General features: G+C 47.0%; 1 protein-coding gene across 2 annotated transcripts in view; it reads right to left on the reverse strand.

Moving 5' to 3' along the window:
* The window catches only part of MOB2 (MOB kinase activator 2), an 84,860-nt gene that overhangs the window by 22,630 nt on the left and 43,848 nt on the right, over positions 1–18,382 (reverse strand). The gene's annotated exons all lie outside the window — the stretch shown is intronic.

An 18,382-nucleotide genomic window follows, 5' to 3' on the forward strand; every position in this document is an offset into this window, starting at 1 on the left:
TTCACTTCTCTGGGCCTCAGTTTCCTCATCTGTAAAATGAGGATTAAGACTGTGAGCCCCACGTGGGACAACCTGATCACTTTGTTAACCTCCCCAGCTCTTAGAACAGGGCCTTGCACATAGTAAGCGCTTAATAAGTGCTATCATTATTATTATTATTACTATTATTTCCACTGAGCCACGCTGCTTCTCCACAAGTCTCCGGCCCCGCCCACCAGGCCCCGCCCCATTCACCCAGAGAGGTCACGTGCCGGACTCCAGGCCCCGCCCCCTGACACTAAGCCCCGCCCACCCATCACCCAGAGCGATCACGTGCCGGCGCGCAGCCCCCGCCCACCCGTCACTCAGGGCGATCAGGTGCCGACCCGCAGGCCCCGCCCCCGGGCATTATGCCCCGCCCACCCGTCACCCGCAGCGGTCACGTGCCGGCCTGCGGGCCCCGCCCTGGGCACCAAGCCCCGCCCACCTATCAGCCGGAGCAATCACGTGCCGGCCCGCAGCCCCGCCCACCCGTCACTCAGGGCGATCACGTGCCGGCCCACAGCCCCGCCCCCGGCCATTAAGCCCCACCCACCCACCACCCGGAACGGTCACGTGCCGGCCCACACGCCCCGCCCCCAAACACCAAGCCACGCCCGCCGCCACCCGCCCGCAGCCCCGCCCTGCGTTGAAGCCACGCCCACATATCGCCCGGAGCGGTCACGTGCCGGTACCAAGCCCCGCCCATCAGCCACTCAGATCGATCACGTGACCAAACGACACAGAAGGGAGCGCTTTAAAACCCTCAATCCCCTGGCCCCCTCAATCAGTCAATCAATCAATCAATCGTATTTATTGAGCGCTTACTATGTGCAGAGCACTGTACTAAGCGCTTGGGAAGTACAAATTGGCAACACATAGAGACAGTCCCTACCCAACAGTGGGCTCACAGTCTAAAAGGGGGAGACAGAGAACAGAACCAAACATACCAACAAAATAAAATAGGATAGAAATGTACAAGTAAAATAAATAGAGTAATAAATATGTACAACCATATATACATATATACAGGTGCAACTCCTACTTCACCTTGCTTCTCTCCTACTCCATCCCAGCCCACACACTTCGCTTTTCTGATGCCAACCCTCTCCCTGTGCCTCCATCTTGCCAGTCTTGCCACCAACCCCTCGCCCACCTCCTGCCTCTGGCCTGGAACGCCCTCCCTCCTCAAATCCGACAGACAACGACTCTCCCCCTCTCCGAAGTCTTACTGAAGGCCCATCTCCTCCAAGAGGCCTTCCCTGACTGAGCCCTTCTTTCCTCTTCTCCCACTCCCTTCTGCGTCGCCCTGCCTCGCTCCCTTCATTCATCCCCACTCCCAGCCCCACACCACTTACATCCATATCTGTCTTTTTATTTATTTCTATTCATGTCTGTCTCCTCCTCTACACTGTTAGCTCCCTGTGGGTAGGGAGTGTCTCTATATGTTGCCAACTTGTACTTCCCAAGCGCTTAGTACAGTGCTCTGCACACAGTAAGCCCTCAATAAATACGACTGATTGATTGATTGTGTCTGTTCTATTGTTCTCTGGTCTTCCCCAAGCGCTTAGTACAGTGAGCCCCCCCCGCAGTCCTATTTGGTGAGCGCTTACTAGGTGCCAAGTGCTTCAAAGCCCTACTGAGAGCTCACCTCCTCCAGGAGGCCTTCCCAGACTGAGTCCCCTCCCCCTCTCCCCCTCATCATCATCAATCGTATTTATTGAGCGCTTACTGTGTGCAGAGCACTGTACTAAGCGCTTGGGAAGTACAAGTTGGCAACACATAGAGACAGTCCCTACCCAACAGTGGACTCACAGTCTAAAGTCCTTCCCATCCCCCCCCCCGCCTTACCTCCTTCCCCTCCCCACAGCACCTGTATATATATTTATACGTATTTATTACTCTCCTTATGTATTTATTTTACTTGTACATATTTACTCTATTTTATTTTGTTAATATGTTTGGTTTTGTTCCCTGTCTCCCCCTGCTAGACTGTGAGCCCACTGTTGGGTAGAGACCGTCTCTATATGTTGCCAACTTGTACTTCCCAAACACTTAGTACAGTGCTCTGCACACAGTAAGCACTCAATAAATACGATTGAATGAATGAATGAATGAAATACAGTGCTCTGCGCACAGTAAGTGCTCAATAAATACGATGGACAGACTGACTGCCTGAGAGTGAGCTTGGGAAGAGAGGATTTAAGGGGGGATTTGGTAGCAGGAAGTTTCCTGTTTGGAACCAGGGTGGAGTTGGGGCACTGACTCCCTGCTGCAAAGCAAATATTTACTGCCCAGAGCACTGTAAACAGACCCTCTGAGTAAATACTGACTTTCGGGCTACTCCCAAGCCAGGACCCCTGGGTAGGGCAAAGGAGGGCAGCGGGGGCATCACACACACACACACACACACACACACACACACACACACACACTCTCTCTCTCTCTTTCTCTCTCTCTCTCTGTCTCTCTGTCTCTCTCATTCTCTCTCCAACTCCTGTTGGGAATCAGATAAAAGGCTGTGTGACCTTGGAAAGTCCCTTAATTTCCTCACTTGTAAAATAGTAACAACGATTATGATTATTATAGTATTTGTTAAGCACTTATTATGTGCTAGGCGCTCGGGTGGATATCAACTAATCAGGTTGGATGCAGTCCCTATCCCACGCAGGGCTCACAGTCTTCATCCCCATTTTGCAGGTGTGGGAACTGTGGCCCAGAGAAGTGAAGGCCCATCCAAACCTCTACCTTGCTGGTTCAATCTCTCATCCTATCCCGACTGGATGACTGCATCAGCCTCCTCTCTGATGTGCCATCCTCCTGTCTCTCCCCACTTCAGTCTATACTTCACTCTGCTGCCCGGATTATCTTTGTACAGAAACGCTCTGGGCATGTCAATCCTCTCCTCAAAAATCTCCAGTGGCTGCCTGTCAACCTACGAATTAAGCAAAAACTCCTCACTCGGCCTCAAGGCTGTCCATCCATCCATCGCCTCGCCCCCTCCTACCTCCCCTCCCTTCTCTCCTTCTCCAGCCCAGCCCTCACCCTCTTCTCCTCTGCCGCCGCTCACCTCCTCACTGGGCCTCGTCCTTGCCTGTCCCACCGTCGACCCTCGGCCCACGTCCTTTCCCTGGCCTGGAATGGCCTCCCTCCACACATCCACCAAACTAGCTCTCTTCCCTCCTTCAAAGCCCTACTGAGAGCTCACCTCCCCCAGGAGGCCTTCCCAGACTGAGCCCCCTTTTTCCTCTCCTCCTCTCCATCCCCCCGCCCCACCTCCTTCCCCTCCCCACAGCACTTGTATATATTTGTACAGATTTATTACTCTATTTATACTTGTACATATTTACTATTCTATTTATGTTGTTAATGATGTGCATACAACTCTAATTCTATTTGTTCTGACGATTTTGACACCTGTCTACATGTTTTGTTCTGTTGTCTGCTTCCCCCTTCTAGACTGTGAGCCCGTTGTTGGGTAGGGACCATCTCTATATGTTGCCGACTTGTACTTCCCAAGCGCTTAGTCCAGTGCTCTGCACACAGTAAGCGCTCAAAAAATACGACTGACTGAATGAATGAATGAATGAAGTGACTTGCCTGAGGTCACACAGCAGACCAGTGGAGGAGCTAGGATTAGAACCCATGACCTTCTGACTCCCGGGCCTGAGCTCTAGCCACTAGGCCATCAATACCCGTTCTTTCTGCAAACTTGGACTATAGGACAGGGATTGTGTTTTGGGAAGCAGCATGGTATAGTGGTTAGAGCTCGGGTCTGGAGTCAGGAGGTCATGGGTTCTAATCCCAGCTCCGCCACTCATCCGCTTTGTGACCTTGGGCAAGACCACTTCACTTCCCTGTGCCTCAGTTCCCTCATCTGGAAAATGGGGAATAAGACCGTGAGCCCCACGTGATACAGGGACTGCATCCAACCTGATTTGTGTGTATCCACCCCAGTGCTTAGCTCAGTGCCTGGCACATAGTAAGCACATAATAATAATAATAATAAGAATAACAGCATTTACTAAGCGCTTACTATGTGCCAAGCACTGTCCTAAGCACTTGGGGGGGATGCATGGTAATCAGGTTGTCCCACATGGGGCTCACAGTCTTAATTCCCATTTTACAGAAGAGGTAACTGAGGCATGGAGAAGTTAAGTGACTTGCCCAAATTTACACAGCTGACAAGGAGGCCTTCCCAGACTGAGTACCCCCCTTCCTCTCCCCCTCGCCTTACCTCTTTCCCCTCCCCACAGCACCTGTATATATGTATATATGTTTGTATGTATTTATTACTCTATTTTATTTGTACATACTTATTCTATTTATTTTATTTTGTTAATATGTTTTGTTTTGTTCTCTGTCTCCCCCTTCTAGACTGTGAGCCCACTGTTGGGTAGGGACCATCTCTATATGCTGCCGACTTGGACTTCCCAAGCGCTTAGTACAGTGCTCTGTACACAGTAAGCGCTCAATAAATACGATTGAATGAAGTGGCGGAGCCAGCATTAGAACCCATGACCTCTGACTCCCAAGCCCACTGAGCCACGCTGCTCTCTTTGTTTTTTTATGATATTTGTTAAGCACTTACTATACATTAAGCATTTACTATGTGCCAGGCACTGTACTAAATGCTGGGGTGCATACAAGCAAATCAGGTTGGACACAGTCCCTGTCCCCCATGGTGCTGACAGTCATCATCCCAGTTTTACAAATGAGGTCACTGAGGCCCAGAGAAGGAGTGACTTGCCCAAGGTCACACAGCAGACACTGGCGGAGCTGGGATTAGAAACCAGGTCCTCCTGGCTCCCAGGCAGGAGCTTTCCAATAGGTCACACTGCTTTTCATGAACCTGTGTCCAATCTACTCATCTTGAATCTACCCCACGAAGGAAGCACTTAATAATACTATTGCTATTATTATTGTTAATAATGAGTTCTGTAATCTCCTGGTGATTTGTGTACATGTGTATATCTATAATTCTATTTATTTATACTAATGCCTGTTTACTTGTTTTGACACTCAATATGATTGCATGAATGAATGAATGTCTATATATCTATAATTCTGTTTATTCATATTGATGCCTGTTTATTTGTTTTGATGTCTGTCTCCCCCCTCTAGACTGTAAGCCTGGTGTGGGCAGGGATTGTCTATCTTTACTGCCTAATTGAACTTTCCAAGTGTTTAGTACAGTGCTCTGCACACAGTAAGCGGCTCAATAAATACAATTGAATGAATGAATGAATGACTCTCTCCCCAGTTCCTACGAAATCAGGAACTCACACACACACACACACACACACACACACACACACACACAAATTCATTCATTCAATCGTATTTATTGAGCAATTACTGTGTGCAGAGCACTGTACTAAGCGCTTGGGAAGTACAAGTTGGTAACATCTAGAGATGGTCCCTACCCAACAGTGGGCTTACAGTCTAGAAAGGGGAGACAGACAACAAAACCAAACATATTAACAAAATAAAATAAATGGAATAGATATGTACAAGTAAAATAGAGTAATAAATATGTACAAACATATATACATATAGACAGGTGCTGTGGGGAAGGGAAGGAGGTAAGATGGTGGGGGTGGAGAGGGGGATAAGGGGGAGAGGAAGGAGGGGGCTCAGTCTGGGAAGGCCTCCTGGAGGAGGTGAGCTCTCAGTAGGGCCTTGAAGGGAGGAAGAGAGCTAGTAGTAATAATAATAATGGTATTTGTTAAGTGTTTACTATGTGCCAAGCACTGTTCTAAGCCCTGGGGTAGTTACAAGGTAATCAGGTTGTCCCACATGGGGCTCACAGTCTTCATCCCCATTTTACAGATGAGGTAACTGAGGCCCAGAGAAGTTAAGTGGCTTGCCCAGGGTCACACAGCAGACAAGTAGCGTGGCTCAATGGAAAAGAGCACGGGCTTTGGAGTCAGAGGTCATGGGTTCAAATCCTGGCTCCGCCAATTGTCAGCTGTGTGACTTTGGGCAAGTCACTTCACTTCTCTGGGCCTCAGTTACCTCATCTGTAAAATGGGGATCAAGACTGTGAGTCCCCCCGTGGGACAACCTGATCACCTTGTAACCTTCCCAGCACTTAGATCAGAGCTTTGCACATAGTAAGTGCTTAACAGATGCCATCATCATGATTATTATTATTATTAAGTGGCGGAGCTGGGATTAGAACCCACTTCCTCTGACTTTATTGACCCATGTCCACTGTACTAAGTGCTTGGGAGAGTACAATAATCAATCAATCAATCAATTGTATTTATTGAGCACTTACTATGTGCAGAGCATTGTACTAAGCGCTTGGGAAGTACAAATTGGCAACATATAGAGACAGTCCCTACCCAACAGTGGGCTCACAGTCTAAAAGGGGGAGACAGAGAACAAAACCAAACATACTGACAAAATAAAATAAATAGAATAGATATGTACAAGTAAAATAATAAATAAATAGAGTAATAAATATGTACAAACATATATCCATATATACAGGTGCTGTGGGGAAGGGAAGGAGGTAAGATTATTATTATTATTAAGTGGCGGAGCTGGGATTAGAACCCACGTCCTCTGACTTTATTGACCCATGTCCACTGTACTAAGTGCTTGGGAGAGTACAATAGAACAATAAACAGACACATTCCCTGCCCACAACTAATAATGAGCTGTATGACCTCTCCCCAGTCCCTACCAATTCAGGAAGGGAGAGAGAGGCACCCAAAGACACTCTCACAGACACCCAGACGCATAAACACCAAGACAGAGACTCATATACTGAGAGACGCTCCATTACGACATCATTCATTCATTCATTCATTCATTCAATCGTACTTATTGAGTGCTTTCTGTGCACAAAAGTGCTGTAGTAAGTGCTTGGGAGAGGACGACGGAACAATAAACAAGACACATCCCCGGCCCACGACAAATAATAAGCTGTGTGACCTCCCCCCAGTCCTTACCAAATCAGGAAGAGAGAGACGGGCACCCAGAGACACTCTCACAGACACGCCCAGATATACACATACAGACACGCACATTTGGCGCTTAGTACAGTGCTCTGCACACAGTAAGCACTCAATAAATAATAATAATAATACTAATGGCATTTATTAAGCGCTTACTATGTGCAAAGCACTGTTCTAAGTGCTGGGGAGGTTACAAGGTGATCAGGTTGTTGCACTGAGGGCTCACGGTCTTCACCCCCATTTTACAGAGGAGGTAACTGAGGCACAGAGAAGTGAAGTGACTATCCCAAAGTCACACAGCTGACAATTGGCATTGAACCCGTGACTTCTGACTCCAAAGCCCGGGCTCTTTCCACTGCGCCACGCTGCTGCTCTGATGAATGAATGAATTCCACAACTGATTGAATTCCACGATATGACTGAATGAATGAATTCAGAGAGGCAAACAATAATACACAATGAGCTGTGCGATCTCTCCCCAGGTCCCTACCAAATCAGGAGACACAGACACCCAGGGACACCCATACAGACATGCCAACACACAAACACACACACACACACACACGCAAAGGAAGACAGAGGAACACAAACAGAGAGACTCACCCACACCCAAAGACAGACAGGTTGAAATACATGCACACGGAGGGAGGCAGAGGGTCACGTACACTTCTTCAGTCATCTTTATTGACTGCTTACTCTGTGCCGAGCACTGTATTAAGTGCATGGGAAAGTACAATGCAAGAACAGTGCTTGGCACATAGTAAGCGCTTAATAAACACCACTAAAAAAAACCAATATGCACATGATGCCAGGGCAGAGAGATGGCACAGCGAGGGGAACCACCCCCATCCCCTCACCCCCTACCAGCACACACGCAGAGGAAGAGGGAGACGGGCACCGGAACGGAGAGACACCCACAGAGACAGAGAGGTGTGGGGGGTCATTTCAGGGTGTTATTTATATTAATGTCTGTCTCCCCATCTAAACCGAGAGCTCATTGTGGGAGGGAATGTGTCTGTTTAATTGTTGTAGTGTACTCCCCCAAGTGCTTAGCACACACAATAAGCGCTCAAAAAATTATGGTGCTTGTTAAGGGCTTACTATGTGCCAAGCACTGTTCTAAGCACTGGGATAGATACAAGTTCATTCATTCATTCTTTCAATCATATTTATTGATCATATATCATATATATCATAATCATATATCATAATATATAATCATATATCATAAATATTTATTTATTCCCCCTTTTAGACTGTGAGCCCACTGTTGGGTAGGGACTGTCTCTATGTGTTGCCAATTTGTACTTCCCAAGCGCTTAGTACAGTGCTCTGCACATAGTAAGCGCTCAATAAATACGATTGATTGATTGATTGATTGATTGATTGAGTGCTTACTGTGTGCACAGCACTGTACTAAGGGTAGGGACTGTTTCTGTATGTTGCCAACTTGTACTTCCCAGGCGCTTAGTACAGTGCTCTGCACACAGTAAGCGCTCAATAAATACGACTGATCGATTGATTGACCTTGGGCAAGTCACTTAACTTCTCTGAGCCTCAGTTACCTCATCTGTAAAATGGGGACTAAGACTGTGAGCCCCACGTGGGACAACCTGATCACCTTGTATCCCCCCCCCCCCAGCGCTTAGAACAGTGCTCCGCACATAGTAAGCACTTAAAAAATGCCATTATTATTATTATTATTACTAAGCACTTGGAAAGTATGATTTGGCAACAGAGACAATCCCTACCCAACAACGGGCTCACAGTCTAGAAGGGGGGGAAACAGACAACAAAACAAAATAAGTAGGCAGGCATCAATAGCATCAAAATAGATAAATGGAATTATAGCTAGAGACACACACCTCCTCCAGGAGGCCTTCCCAGACTGAGCCCCCTCTTTCCTCTTTTTCCCCATCCCCCCCGCCCTACCTTCTTCCCCTCCTCACGGCACGTGTATATATGTTTGTACAGATTTATTACTCTATTTATTTTACTTGTACATATTTACTATTCTATTTATTTTGTTAATGATGTGCATCTAGTTTTACTTCTATTTATTCTGATGACTTGACACCCATCCACATGTTTTGTTTTGTTGTCTGTCTCCCCCTTCTAGACTGTGAGCCCGTTGTTGGGTAGGGACCGTCCCTATATGTTGCCCACTTGTAATAATAATAATGGCATTTATTAAGCACTTACTACGTGCAAAGCACTGTTCTAAGCGCTGGGGAGGTTACAAGGTGATCAGGTTGTCCCACGGGGGGCTCACAGTCTTAATCCCCATTTTACAGATGAGGTAACTGAGGCATAGAGAAGTTAAGTGACTTGCCCAAAGTCACACAGCTGACAATTGGCGGAGCCGGGATTTGAACCCATGACCTCTGACTCCAATGCCTGTGCTCTCTTCCACTGAGCCACACAGCTTGTACTTCCCAAGCACTTAGTCCAGTGCTCTGCACACAGTAAGCACTCAATAAATATGATTGAATGAATGAATGAATGAATAATAAAATAGAGTAATAAATATGTACAAATGCACATAGTAAGCGCTCAATAAATACGATTGATGATGATGATGATATATGCAAGTGCTGTGGGGAGGGGAAGGGGGTAAAGCAGAGGGAGGGAGTAGGGGCAATGGAGGAGGGGAGTTAATCAGGTTGCATACAGTCCCCGTCCCACAGTGGGCTTACACTCTTCATCCCCGTTTTTTACAGATGAGGGAACTGAGGCCAGAGAAGTGAAGTGACTTGCCCAAGGTCACACGGCAGATAAGTGGCGGAGCCAGGATTAGAACCCATGACCTTCTGACTGCCAGGCCTGTGAGCCCGTCTTCTAGACTGTGAGCCTGTTGTTGGGTAGGAACCGCCTCTATATATTGCCGACTTGCACTTCCCAAGCGCTTAGTACAGTGCTCTGCACACAGTAAGTGCTCAATAAATAAGTACTCAATAATGGAGTAAGCAACGGGGCTCGGTGGAACGAGCCCGGGCTTTGGAGTCAGAGGTCATGGGTTCAAATTCCGGCTCCTCCACTTGTCATCTGTGGGGCTTTGGGCAAGTCACTTAGCTTCTCTGTGCCTCAGTGACCTCATCTGTAAAATGGGGATTAAGACTGTGAGCCCCACATGGGACAACCTGATCACTCTGTAACCTCCCCAGCGCTTAGAACAGTGCTTTGCACATAGTAAGTGCATAATAATTGCCATCATCATCATCAATAAATATGATTGAATGAATGAATGAATAGGCCGTAGGTCTGATACAACTCTGCTGCTGAGCCTCCCTGTCCCTGGGGGCTCCGGAAGGGCCGACTAGAATTCCAAAAATGTGGAATTCCCAAGCGCTTAGTACAGTGCTCTGCACACAGTAAGCACTCAATAAATACGATTGATCGATTGATTGATTGAACTATCTCTTCTTCCTCTTATTTAGACTGTAAGTCCCATTGGATAGAGACTGGATCTGATCTGTTTAGCTTCTATCTACCCCAGTGCCTAGAACAGTGCTCGACGCATAACAATTTATTTATTTATCTATTTATTACTCTATTTTATTTGTACATATTTCTTCTCTTTATTTTATTTTGTTAATATGTTTTGTTTTGTTCTCTGTCTCCCCCTTCTAGACTGTGAGCCCGCTGTTGGGTAGGGACTGTCTCTATATGTTGCCAACTTGTACTTCCCAAGAGCTTAGTATAGTACTCTGCACATGGTAAGCGCTCAATAAATACGATTGATGATGATTATGATGATTCCTCTATTTATTTATTTATTTTACTTGTACATATCTATTCTATTTATTTTATTTTGTTAGTATGTTTGGTTCTCTGTCTCCCCCTTCTAGACTGTGAGCCCACTGTTGGGTAGGGACTGTCTCTATATGTTGCCAACTTGTGCTTCCCAAGCGCTCAGTACAGTGCTCTGCACACAGTAAGCGCTCAATAAATACGATTGAATGATTGAATGAATGGAATGGTGGTTTGGGAATAAGCTGGCACCCCCACCCTGCCCCCTTCCCCCGAGAGAGAGGGAAGGGGCTGGGAGAGCGGGGAGGCAAAGGAATCCAGGATGACGGGGAGAAGAGGGGTCCTGGTGGAATTAAAATAACAAATCTCAATTTGCTGATGGGAAAAAACCTCTCCTTAAAAAGCCATGTCTATTTTGGGAGTGGACCGGACAGAAAGTTAATTAAATGAAAATAAGAATCCTGAGCAGTAAACAACCAAGTCAGGGAAGCAGCGAGGCCTAGCAGAAAGTGCCCAGGTTTGAGTGTCACAGGTTCTGACTCCGGCTCCACCAATTGTCAGCTGTGTGACTCTGGGCAAGTCACTTCACTTCTCTGGGCCTCAGTTACCTCATCTGGAAAATGGGGATTAAGACTTTGAGCCCCCCCACGGGACAACCTGATCACCTTGTAACCTCCCCAGCGCTTAGAACAGTGCTTTGCACATAGTAAGCACTTAATAAGTGCCATCATTATTATTATTATGCTGGGTTCTAATCCTGGTTTTACTGCTTGGGCAAAGTCCCTTCGCTTCTCTGGGCTGGCCTCAGTTTCCTCATCTGTAAAATGGGGAGTCGATGTGCGGGTGGATACACTTCTATCTCCCCTGATGCTTAGGGCAGGGCCTGGCATATAGTAAGTGCCTTGCCAATCCCCCAATTTAATAATAATAATAGCTGTGGTATTTGTTGAGTGCTTATTATAATAATAATGATAATGATGGTATTTGTTAAGCACTTACTATGTGCAAAGCACTGTTCTGTGTGCCAGGCACTGTACTAAGTGCTGGGGTTGATACAGGCAAATCGGGTAGGACACAGTACCTGTCCCACACCATTTCAGCCCCCATTTTACAGCTGAGGTAACTGAGGCACAGAGAAGTAAAGTGACATAATAATAATTGTGGTATTTGTTAAGCGTTTACGATGTGCCAAACACTGTACTAAGCGCTGGGGTAGATAGGAGCCAACTGGGCTAGGCACAGTCCCTGTCCCACGTGGGGCTCAGAGCCTCAGATGAGGTAACTGAGGCACGGAGAAGTAAAGTGATATAATAATTGTGGTATTATGCGTTTACTACATGCAAAACACTGTACTAAGTTCTGGGGTGGATACAAGCCAATCGGGTTGGGCATAGTCCCTGTCCCACGTGGGGCTCAGGGCCTCAATCCCCATTTTCCAGATGAGGGAACTGAGTCCCAGAGAAGTGAAGTGACTTGCCCAAGGTCACCCAGCAGACAAGTGGTGGGGTTGGGATTCGAACCCATGACCTTATGACTCCCAGGCCCGGGAATTGAATAAATCTTCAGTTATTCAGCTGGCAGGATTTTTAAGATCCATGTGATTAAGATCTCATTCCTCAATGGGTTATACATTTGAAATCTCTTTCAGAAACTCTGCACGCTCCTCGAGTTACAGGGTTCACATCTCATTCCCACTCGTGTACTCCTTTCCAGGGCTCAGTACAGGGCTCTGCACACGGTAACCACTTAAAAACTAGTTTACCACCATTGCTATTAGTATCTGCTGTTGATTCGTGGCTCAGTGGAAGGAGCCCGGGCTTTGGAGTCAGAGGTCATGGGTTCAAATCCCGGCTCCGCCACTTGTCAGCTGTGTGACTTTGGGCAAGTCACGTGACTTCTCTGGGCCTCAGTTACCTCACCTGGAAAATGGGGATTAAGTCCGTGGGCCCCCCGTGGGACAACTTGATTACTTTGTATCTACCCCAGTGCTTAGAACAGTGCTTTGCACATAGTAAGCGCTTAATGCTTCTCCCCTTCTCCCCCCCCATCCATCCCCCCATCTTATCTCCTTCCCTTCCCCACAGCACCTGTATATATGTATATATGTTTGTACATATTTATTCCTCTATTTATTTATCTATTTATCTTACTTGTACATATCTATTCTATTTATTTTATTTTGTTAGTATGTTTGATTTGGTTCTCTGTCTCCCCCTTTCTGACTGTGAGCCCACTGTTGGGTAGGGACTGTCTCTATATGTTGCCAACTTATGCTTCCCAAGCGCTTAGTACAGTGCTTTGCACACGGTAAGCACTCAATAAATGCGATTGATGATGATTATGATGATTCCTCTATTTATTTATTTTACTTGTACATATCTATTCTGTTTATTTTACTTTGTTAGTATGTTTGGTTTGGTTCTCTGTCTCCCCCTTTCAGACTGTGAGCCCACTGTTGGGTAGGGGCTGCCTCTATATGTTGCCAACTTGTACTTCCCAAGCGCTTAGTACAGTACTCTGCACACGGTAAGCGCTCAATAAATACGACTGATTGATTGATAAATGCCATCATCATCATTAGGGCAGGCTGCTGTCCCAGAAGCAGCCATGGGGCCGGGGCCTTGCCCCATCGCGCTCCATCCGCTAGGCGGCGCTGCGCCGTCACCCCCGATGACAGGCACGCGCCCCCGCGCATGCGCATATCTCCCTCCACCCCACCCCGCGCATGCGCACCCCCCAGCACCTCCCGACCCGACGGCGCCGCGGCGCCTGAGGAGCGAACGGCTTTCCGGCGCCCTCTGATGGCGGGCGAGCGGTACTGCACGCAGCGTTAGCTAATGGTCTGATCATCATAATTCGGTCAATCAATCAATCAATCAATCGTATTTATTGAGCGCTTACTGTGTGCAGAGCACTGTACTAAACGCTTGGGAAGTACAAGTCGGCAACACATAGAGACAGTCCCTACCCAACAGCGGGCTCACACTCTAGAAGGGGGAGACAGAGAACAAAACCAATCATACTAACAAAATAAAATAAATAGAATAGATATGTACAAGATAAATAAATAAATACAGTAATAAATCTGTACAAACATATATACATATATACAGGTGCTGTGGGGAAGGGAAGGAGGTAAGATGGGGGGATGGGGAGGGGGACGAGGGGGAGAATAATTCATTCCATCGTATTTATTGAGCGCTTACTGTGTGCACAGCACTCTGCTAAGCGCATGGGAAAGAACAGTAATAATAATAATGATGGTGTTTGTTAAGTGCTTACTATGTGCGAAGCACTGTTCCAAGCGCTAGGGGGGATACAAGGTGATCACGTTGTCCCACGTGGGGCTCAGTCTTCATCCCCATTTTCCAGATGAGGTAACTGAGGCCCAGAGAAGTGAATAATAATAATAATGATGTTGGTATTCGTTAAGCGCTTACTATGTGTGAAGCACTGTTCTAAGCGCTGGGGTAGATACAAGGTAATCAGGTTGTCCCACTAGGGGCTCACAGTCTTCATCCCCATTTTACAGATGAGGGAACTGAGGCCCAGAAAAGTGAAGTGACTTGCCCAAAGTCACACAGCTAAGTGGCGGAGTCGGGATTAGAACCCATGACCTCTGACTCCCAAGCCCAGGCTCTTTCCACTGAGCTATGCTGTTTCTCTAATTGTAACAATACAACAATAAGGAGTGACAATCCCTGCCCACAACAAGCTTGCAGTCTAGAGGGGGGAGACAGACATCAATACAATACAGATAAATAATAATTGTATTTGTTAAGCACTTACTACACGGCAGGCACTGTACTAAGCGCCTGGGTGGATGTAAGCAAACGGGGTTGGACATCTTCTAGACTGCGAGCCCGCTGTTGGGTAGGGGACTGTCTCTATATGTTGCCAACTTGTACCTCCCAGGCGCTTAGTACAGTGCTCTGCACACAGTAAGCGCTCAATAAATAGGACTGAATGAATGAATAGTCCCTGTCCCACGTGGGGCTCACAATCTCAATCCCTTTACTACAGAAGTGAAGTGACTTGTTCAAGGTCACAAAGGAGACAAGTGGCAGAGCCGGGATTAGAACCCACATTCTACCGACTCCCAAGCCCAGGCTCTACCCACTACAGAGACTCAACCACACTTTAATTTAAAAAAATGGTATGTGTTGAGTGCTTTATTCAGTCATTCATATTTATTCATTTATTCATATTTATTGAGCGCTTACCGAGTGCAAAGTACTGCATTAAGCGCTTGAGAGAGTACAATATGACAACAGACACATTCCCTGCCCACAATGAGCTACAATCTATGTGCCAGCCACTGTACTAAACCCAGGGGTAATAATAATAATAATAATAATAATAATAATAATAATAATAATAATAATGGTACTTGTTAAATCATCATCATCAATTGTATTTATTGAGCGCTTACTGTGTGCAGAGCACTGTACTAAGCGCTTGGGAAGTACAAGCTGGCAACATATAGAGGCAGTCCCTACCCAACAGTGGGCTCACAGTCTGAAAGTGCTTACTAAGTGCCAAACACTGTTCTAAGCACTGGGGTAGATACACTGTAATAATAATAATAATAATAAGGATGACATTTGTTAAGCGCTTACTATGTGCCAAGCACAGTTCTAAGCACTGGGGGGGGGGGGGGGGTACAAGGTGATCAGGTTGCCCCACGTGGGGCTCACAGTCTTGATCCCCATTTTGCAGATGAGGGAACTGAGGCCCAGAGAAGTGAAGTGACTTCCCCAAAGTCACACAGCAGACACGTGGCGGAGCCGGGATTGGAACCCATGACCTCCTGACTCCCAAGCCTGGGCTCTATCCACTTCGCCACGCTGTGGCGAAGGTTATCCAGTTGGACGCACACCTGTCCCACACCGGGCTGTCTTAATCCCCAATTTAATGATGAGCTAATTTATCCTAACCCTCCTGGATCATCATCATCATCAATCGTATTTATTGAGCGCTTACGATGTGCAGAGCACTGTACTGAGCGCTTGGGAAGTACAAATTGGCAACATCTAGAGACAGTCCCTACCCAACAGTGGGCTCACAGTCTAAAAGGGGGAGACGGAGAACGAAACCAAACATACCAACAAAATAAAATAAATAGAACAGATATGTACAAGTAAAATAAATAAATACATAAATAGAATAATAAATCTGTACAAACATATATACACATATACAGGTGCTGTGGGGAAGGGAAGGAGGTAAGGCGGGGGGGATGGAGAGGGGGAGAGGAAGGAAGGAATGAAGGAATCATCAATCGTATTTATTGAGCGCTTACGATGTGCAGAGCACTGTACTGAGCGCTTGGGAAGTACAAATTGGCAACATCTAGAGACAGTCCCTACCCAACAGTGGGCTCACAGTCTAAAAGAAATAACAGATATGGACATAGATGCGGGGGAGGAGGACGGGAGGGCTTAATCAGGGAAGGCGTCTTGGAGGAGATGGGCCTCCTGCCCATTATGGGGGTCTGACGGTGCCCATGGTTCCCCCGCCCGCCACGTGTGCCCCCGCTGTGCCAGCCTGGTCTGGGGAGGCCAAGGGAGCGGGCGAGAGCCCGTCTGTTTGTCCATGGATGACTGTACCAGCCTCCTTGCTGACCTTTCAACCTCCTGTCTCTCCCCACTCCAGTCCAGATTTCACTCTGCTGCCTTCATCATTTTTCTACAAAAACGCTCAGGCCGTGTTTCCCCCTCCTCGAGACCCTCCAGCGGTTGCCCACCCACCTCCGCATCGAAGAGAAACCCCTCCTCACCACTGGCTTTACAGCCGTCCATCCTCTCGTCCCCTCCTACCTCACCTCACTCCTCTCTTATCACCATCATCAATCGTATTTATTGAGCGCTTACTATGTGCGGAGCACTGGACTAAGCGCTTGGGTAGCACAAATTGGCAACATAGAGAGACAGTCCCTACCCAACAGTGGGCTCACAGTCTCAAAGAGGGTTCTTACTCCAGCCCAGCCCGAACCCTCCGTTCCTCTAATGCCAACCTTCTCACTGTACTTTGATCTCGCCTATGATAATAATAATAATGATGATGGCATTTGTTGAGCGCTCACTATGTGCCAAGCACTGTTCTAAGCGCTGGGGGGATGCAAGGTGATCAGGTTGTCCCACGGGGGGCTCACAGTCTTCATCCCCATTTGACAGATGAGGTCACTGAGGCTCCGAGAAGCGAAGTGACTTGCCCAAGGTCACACAGCAGACGTGGCAGAGGCGGAATTCGAACCCATGACCTTGGACTCCAAAGCCCGGGCTCTTTCCACTGAGCCATGCCTATCTTGCGGCCGACCTCTCACCCACGTCCTGCCTTTGCCCTGGAACGCCCTCCCTCCCCATAGCCGGCAGACGATGACTCCCCCCACCTTCAAAGCCTTATTGAAGGCCCACCTCCTCCTCCAAGAGGCCTTCCCTGACTGCACCCTCCTTTCCTCTTCTCCCCTTCCCTTTTGCGTCGCCCTGACTGGCTCCCTTGTATCCATCCCTGGATGTATCTCCCTCCTGCTTGGAAGTCCATCCCCCTTCACATTCGCCAGACCACTGCTTCCACCAATTTCACAGCCCATGTGAAATCCCATCTCCTCTAGATATCTCACCTCCTCCAGGAGGCCTTCCCAGACTGAGCCCCTTCCTTCCTCTCCCCCTCGTCCCCTCTCCATCCCCCCATCTTACCTCCTTCCCTTCCCCACAGCACCTGTATATATGTAAATATGTTTGTACATATTTATTACTCTATCTATTTATTTTACTTGTACATATCTATTCTATTTATTTTATTTTGTTAGTATGTTTGGTTTTGTTCTCTGTCTCCCCCTTTTAGACTGTGAGCCCAATGTTGGGTAGGGACTGTCTCTAGATGTTGCCAATTTGTACTTCCCAAGCGCTTAGTACAGTGCTCTGCACATAGTAAGCGCTCAATAAATACGATTGATGATGATGATGATGATGATATCTTCTCCTCTAGGGGAAGATATTCCCCTATCAAGTTTTATTAGCCCTCCAATGGCCATTTTATAGCCCTCCGATGGCCATTTTAGCACTTCCCTACCACCTAAACACTTAAGTACTCCCAACTCCCAACAGTACTTATGTACTCGAAGGAATGCAGCTGTATATACCTGTATATATGTATATATGTTTGTCCATATTTATTACTCTATTTACTTTACTCTATTACTCTATTTTTTCTACTCTATTACTCTATTTTGTACTTCCCAAGCGCTTAGTACAGTGCTCTGCACACAGTAAGCGCTCAATAAATACGATTGATTGATTGATTGATTACTCTATTTATTTTGTACTTCCCAAGCGCTTAGTCCAGTGCTCTGCACACAGTTAGCGCTCAATAAATACGACTGATTGATTGATTGACTGATCCCCCCACCACCAGCCCCACACCATTTATGTCCATCTCTGTCATTGATTTCTTTCCATTCATGTCCTGTATATCTGTATATATGTTTGTACATATTTAGTACTCTATTTATTTATTTTACTTGTACCTATCTATTCTATTTTATTTTGTTAGTATGTTTGGTTTTGTTCTCTGTCTCCCCCTTTTAGACTGTGAGCCCACTGTTGGGTAGGGACTGTCTCTATATGTTGCCAATTTGTACTTCC

This window comes from Tachyglossus aculeatus, chromosome 22 (assembly GCF_015852505.1).
Source record: "Tachyglossus aculeatus isolate mTacAcu1 chromosome 22, mTacAcu1.pri, whole genome shotgun sequence".
In the NCBI taxonomy this organism is placed as follows: domain Eukaryota; kingdom Metazoa; phylum Chordata; class Mammalia; order Monotremata; family Tachyglossidae; genus Tachyglossus; species Tachyglossus aculeatus.